This window comes from Lemur catta, chromosome 5 (assembly GCF_020740605.2).
Source record: "Lemur catta isolate mLemCat1 chromosome 5, mLemCat1.pri, whole genome shotgun sequence".
NCBI classification, from domain to species: domain Eukaryota; kingdom Metazoa; phylum Chordata; class Mammalia; order Primates; family Lemuridae; genus Lemur; species Lemur catta.
The window spans coordinates 113,614,144-113,620,846 of NC_059132.1; positions in this window are offsets into that span (position 1 = coordinate 113,614,144).

Here is a 6,703-nt window from a genome sequence, read left to right on the forward strand (position 1 = left end):
TAGGTTACCCTCCCCTTTCCCCGGTCTTCCGTTCCCATCCTTCGGGGCCTTTCTTTTCTCCTGTGCTCTGGCCTCCCACCCACCTGGCACCAGGACCCCCACATGCCACCACCTGCCAGTCCCCGCAGCCGGGCCCTGGGAGTGGCAGGGGCTCTGAGGCATGTCAGCCCCCCGTCACTATCTCTGTAACTTGGAGAAGTTTACTTCACATCCTGAATTCTTGCAATCAGGTAAATAAGGATAATAATCTCCCTTTCAACTTTGGTTTTGTGAGACTGTAGAAGAACTTAAGGAAAGCCCTCCTCAGTTTGGGGCCTTAAAATAAGCTATGTCTTTTCTTTTTTTTCTTTTTTGAGACAGAGTCTCCCTCCATTGTCTGGGCTAGAGTGCCGTGACATCAGCCTAGCGCACAGCAACCTCAGACTCCTGGGCTTAAGCAATCCTCCTGCCTCAGCCTCCCGAGTAGCTGGGACTACAGGCTTACGCCACTGTGCCTGGCTAGTTTTTTCTATTTTTAGTAGAGACGGGGTTTCGCTCTTGTTCAGGCTGGTCTCAAACTCCTGACCTCAAGTGATCCTCCCACCTTGACCTCCCAGAGTGCTTGGATTACAGGTGCGAGCCACTGCGCCTGGCCAATTTCTGATGGCTCAGAATTCACATTTTCCGAATTTAGTTTGCTTTTTTCAGCCTTGCTTCTCTACATAGCTGAATATGCCACAGAAGACCTATCTATTTGTGAAAAGAAACTCAGGAGATAACATTTAGAACATAGGAACTGAATATAAATGGGGCAGGGCGCGGTGGCTCCTGGCTATAATCTCAGCACTTTGGGAGGCCAAGGTGGGAGGATTGCTTGAGGCCAGGAGTTCGAGGGCAGCCTGGATAACATGGCCAAACCGTGTCTTTACAAAATATTTAAAAATTAGCTGGGTGTGGTGGTTCACGCCTATAGTCCTAACTTCTCTGGAGGCTAAAGCAGGAGGTTTGCTTGAGCCCAGAAGTTTGAGGCTGCAGCGAGCTATGATTGTGCTACTGCATTTCAGCTTGGGCGACAGACAGAGTGAGACCCTTCTCAAAAATAAATAAATTAGGTCTCCCCGCTCCCTGGTGTCCAAAATTCTCTTCTCCCTGCCCCACCAAAAAATAAACATAATAAAAAGTAAATAAATAAATAACTCGGAAATTATTTTCAGTATTTACTATTAAAATGTCCTTATCTCTAAACAAAGAATACCTACAAGATAGGAAAGTAAAATAAACAGACAAAAACTGAACATACTGCCAACGGGGATAAAGGGGCATAGAAGAAACAGTTATGGGAAGGCACAGACATTGATAATGATCTAAGAATTACAAACTGCCTATCCACAATACCACGTTTTGGGTGTTAAGGAGGGAGACATGTGAAGTCGATACCTTTTTTTAAAGAAAGCAATAATGAAATAGCCATTAAAAACTTAAAAGTCTTTGAGTTGCCCTTGTAATTCCACAATACTAATCCTATAAAAACACATATAACTTGAGCAAATATTTAGAAATATGCACAAAAACGTTCCCTTCAGCCCTAGTTTGAACTTCAAAAAAGTGGAAACAGCCTGAGCAACACAGCAAGACCTTGACTCTACAAAAAAAAAACTAAGCCCAGCGTGGTGGCGCGCCTGTAGCCTCAGCTACCTCGGAGGCTGACGCAGGAGGATCGTGGGAGCCCGGGAGTTCCCGGTTGTCGTAAGCTATGATGAGGCCACTGCACTGCAGCCTGGGGGACAGAGTGGGACCCTGTCTCTAAAGCAAACACACAAAACACAACAAAAGCAACCATTTATGGGGCACAGTGCTTGTGTATTCCTTGGCCCCAGTGGGTCTCCACGCCATGACCTGAAGCCTCTGCAAAGCCTGGTCCTGCCACCAGTTCCCTTCCTCAGCCGTCTCCGCTCCTCTCAGATCTCCCACTCGCTGCGCCCTCATCATCCGATTGCAAGGTTCAGTTTCAGACACCTCTCTTTCTCCTTTGTTTTTGTTGTTGTTGTTTGTTTGTTTTGTTTGTTTTTGAGACAGAGTCTCCCTCTGTCACCCTGGGCTAGAGTGCGGTGGCCTCAGCCTAGCTCACAGCAACCTCAGACTCCTGGGCTCAAGCAATCCTTCTGCCTCAGCCTCCCCAGTAGCTGGGACTACAGGCCTGTGTCACCGTGCCTGGCTACGTTTTCTATTTTTAGTAGAGATGAGGTCTCGCTCTTGCTCAGGCTGGTCTCAAACTCCTGAGCTCTATCAATCCTCCCGCCTCGGCCTCCCAGGGTGCTGGGATCACAGGTGTCAGCCACTGCGCCCGGCCTCTCCGTTGTAAAATGTAAGCATCTTTGAGGTCCACAGCTGTCTTCCTCACTAACTACCAAAGTAGCAGGACTGTACCCTCCTTTCTTACAGCTGGGTCCCTAAGGAGCGTGCCCAGGGCCCGGGACCTAATGGGCAGTCCCTGCACACCATTGAGTTAAGCCCCTGGTGCTCCCTTGCAAACTGTCTGGCTTTGGGTCAGCTGCCCTGAGCACGCTCACCGCTCAGCTAAGGAAGATCAAACCCGTGAAGGGCCTGAGGACCAGGGACATTAGAGCCCCTATCAGGGCTCCCGTCCTTCCCCTCTGCCCACCTCCTCACCAAGCTGTGGCCCTCACTGCCACGTTCTGCAATGCGATGCCAGACAGGGCTACTGGTCACCTCCTTTCCTGACTCCTTAGGACAGGGTGGGGTCTGGCTTTACATATTTCTAGCCAGCATGGAGGTGACTTAGGACAAGACTACTAGAGAAACCAGGAACCATTAATAAATAAGCAGCCTATGTTTTAAAATAAGCTGATGCTGAGTTCGGGCTCCCTGGCGAGGTGCACAGGAGGCCCCAGGTACCGCTGCGCCCCGGCCTCCCGCACCCCCAGGGTCCTGCCTCCCGCGTACCTGGAGCAGGGGTCGTCCGCAGCCACCGCCGTCGGTGCAGGAGGCCACGCGCTGGGCCCTGGCTGTGGGGGAGGCGAGGCCGTGAGCACGGCAGCCAGCAAGGCGGCTCCACCTGGAAGTGGGAGGGGCGGGGGCGGGGGGAGGTCTTCTTCTGTAAGTGCTTAAGTGTCCTTGGCCTTCACCTGAGAACTTCGGATTTTTTTTTTTTTTTTTGTAATAACGGAGTAGGGCAGGTTCTGCAGTTACTTGCATTTTTTAGATGAGCGAACTGAGGAACAGAAAAATTGAAAAAGAGTAAAGGAGATTGTAAGGTTTTTTGGACTGGCCAGCACCAGAGAAAGAAAGACGAGCAGAGCTGAAAGGCATAAGTAAAGAGGCTGTATCGGAGCGCTCCCAAGTGAGGGTAACAGGTCCCAAGAGAGGGGGGCCCGGGCAAGGTTCCCAGGCCCCGGGGGGCAGAGAGAGAGAGACCCGAGAAGTCACCCTGCCCAGAAGTCTGAGTGGGTTTATATATGTTTTAGGGCTGGGGAGTGGAGGTTTCTTTGGCAGAAAGATTTATGGTGGGGAGAGCAAGGAATTTGCCATTGCAGTTTTAGGGCAGGTGTGCAGAAATAGGAGGGGCTGGTGGTATGGGTGGACCCCAGGAACCGTGAGGGACTCCAGGAGCACCATCCAGGTGTGGTTATCCTTTTAACTCAGCTGGGCCTAGCAGGCATTGTTCTCAGCAGGTCTCCTGGGCTTTTTCTTTTTTTTCATTAGGGAGGGGAGGGGTGCCCGCTCCCAGCCTTACGGAGATTTCCACCTGTAGCCCGCAGGTGGGCCGCCTGCTGAGAGGCCCTCCCTACAGGAGACAGAGGAGCGTGCCCTGTGCACTGAGCACTGGCCCCCGCAAGCGCCGATTTCACAAGGACATGTCTGAAAAAGAATCTGTCATTTCTGTCTGCTATATATAAAAAATAATTCTAAAGTGATTTTTATTCTTCTTTATTTATTTCTTTAGAGACAGCCTCTGTCACTCATGCTGGAGTGCAGTGATGAGGTCATAGCTCACTACAATCTGAACGCCTGGTCCCGGCTCGGCCTCCCAAAGTGCTGGGATTACAGGTGTGAGCCACCGAACCCAACCCTAAAGTGACTTTTAAGTCAGAATATTGATAACACTGGATGTTGGCTGCATAAAGATTAATTATTCTATTCTCGCTACTTTGTTTAAGTTTTAAAATTTGCATAATAACATTTTAAAAAGAGCTGGGACTACAGGCCCACACCACGACACCCAGCTTCTGGTTTTTGTAGAGATGGGGCCTGGCTGTGTTGTTCAGGCTGGTCTCAAAGCCCTGGTCCCAAGCTATCCTCCCAAAGTGTTGGGATTACAGGAGTGAGACTCTGCACCTGTCCCCTTCTTAGCGCTATTTAAGACACCTTTAAAATGATGGTTCAAAACTTTTCTCCAGCCTGGCTTCTTGACCGTAGTGGTCCATCATCCGTTTGCAACAGCAGCCGTCTGCCTGAGGCCCTGCTCGCAGGCCTGGAGGCATCCCCTCGGGGATCGTGGTTCCTCCTCAGCTCTCAGGGCCTGGACCCTGCCCTCCCCCAGTCTTCCCCATCAGTCAGTGGAACGCCCCTTCCTTTATATCGGCACAAAGCCAGGGGCCACCTCTGATTTCCTTCCTTCTTCTTTTTCTTTTCTTTTCTTTTTTTTTTTGGAGACAGGGTCTTGCTCTGTCATCCTGGGTAGAGTGCAGTGGTGTCGTCATAGCTCACTGCAGCCTCCAACTTCTGGTCTCAAGGGATCCTCTTGCCTCACTCTCCCAAGTCGTTGGGACCACAGTGTGTGCCACCATGCCTGGCTAATTTTTAATTTTTTGCAGAGATGGGTCTTGCTGTGTTGCCCAGGCTGGTCTCAAACTCCTGGCCTCAAGCAAGCCTCCCGTCTTCCACCTCAATCTCTCATGGCTGTGTCACTGCAAGTCCTGGTGCCCTCCCCCCACCTGTGTCCCTGGCTTCTGATACACCCTCCCTGGGACACCTGGGGACCCCTGCCCTGGGTTTCTTGTCTCCGGCCTTCCTCCCTCACCCTCCACCACTCAGAACCAGAGTGTTGCCATGTGGGACGTCACTTCGGGGAGTGTGTCTGGTTTCACATGGTTCCTGTGAAGGCAGAAGACACAGAACAGATCCGCAGGAAGCAATGAGTCCTGAGGGGCAGCCAGGGGAAAGGGCAGCGGGCAGAGGCTGGTCGGGTTTCTGCCCTGAGGGGCCGAGACAGCTGTAGAGCTGCAGAGTGGCGGGATCAGTTTCAGTGGAGCGGGCAGGGTGCAGCCAGGGTGCCTCTGCTGGAAGATATGACAGGGAAACACTAGTAATACTTCTTTTTCTTTTTTGAGATAGGGCCTCGCTCTGTCACCCTGGGTAGAGTGCGGTGGTGTCACCATATCTCACTGCAACCTCAAACTCCTAGGCTCAAGCGATCCTCCTGCCTCAGCCTCCTGAGTACCTGGGACTACAGGCATGCACCACCACACCAGGCTAATTTTTCTCTTTTTAGTAAAGATGGGATCTTGCTCTTGCTCAGGCTAGTCTTGAACTCTGACCTCAAGCAATCCTCCCACCTTGACCTCCCAGAGTGCTGGGATTATAGGCCACCATGCCCTGCCCTACTAATTATAATTCTTAAAAATCATTAGCCCAGAGCATGAAATCAAAGTGTAAGAATAGATGTTTGGGTTAATTTGCATCTCTGAGGGTAGGTGATCCCTTCTCCATTCTGCTCCCTCCCAACCAGGGCTGATTCCATCAGTCTTGTCCCCCACCCAAGGTTAAAGGAAATAATCAAAGCTACGGGGATTATTTCCCCTGATGGGGTTTGAATGACAAACTGGGCGAGGTTTCTGTTTTCAGTTTTGTCTAAACTATAATAATGTTTTAATATAGTATTTTTTAAAATTGTAATATTTTCTGGGAAAAGAACAAATAAATGTAGAGGAAGGGCAAGCACTGGCATCAGAGAACCGTAGAGGGATGTATTCTGGCTGTCTGGTCACAAGGCACAGACTCCCTGGTGTCACCCACCCCAGGACTTACACCACCATGGATCTGTGGACGATTCACAAACCTACCAACGTTTTTCCCTGATTCTAAATGATTTCGGTCATGCTCTGCCTCTTGTGAGCTCATCAGCCCATGACAAATAATTTATAACTTCTTTAAATCTTGTTTTTCTTATCTGTAATATGAGGACATGTGTAAATACATGATTATATTTATCCCAATAATTACTTTCTAGTATTTACAAAACAATACATGAATATGTAAGTCTTGTTTGGATCCTGAATTAAACAAACCAACCCTGAAAAATAGAAACTATTAGACTGCCTGGGAATTTTGAAAACAGAAGGGATATTTGATGACAATGAAATTACATTTAATTTTTGAGGGTGATCATGGTATTACTGCTCTTTTAAAAAAGACTCCTTGTCCTTTATATGTTGCAATACCTGCCAGGTGAGGGGACCAGATGTCAGGCCCTGTTCCCTGGTTCTGGGTCCCCGGTACTGAAGACTGGCTGCTGGTACCGAGTCGGTGGAGCACGTGAGCCGACTGAGCACACGCGTGTGGGCACGTGCCAAAGTTCACTGAAGCCCAGCACATTCCAGAGAAGGAATGGGCCAACCCCACCCCGAGAGCTGAGTTTGACAAGATTTTCCCCTTTATGCTGATTCCCTAATTTTATGTTAAGTGAGGGGTGGGACATCCATGG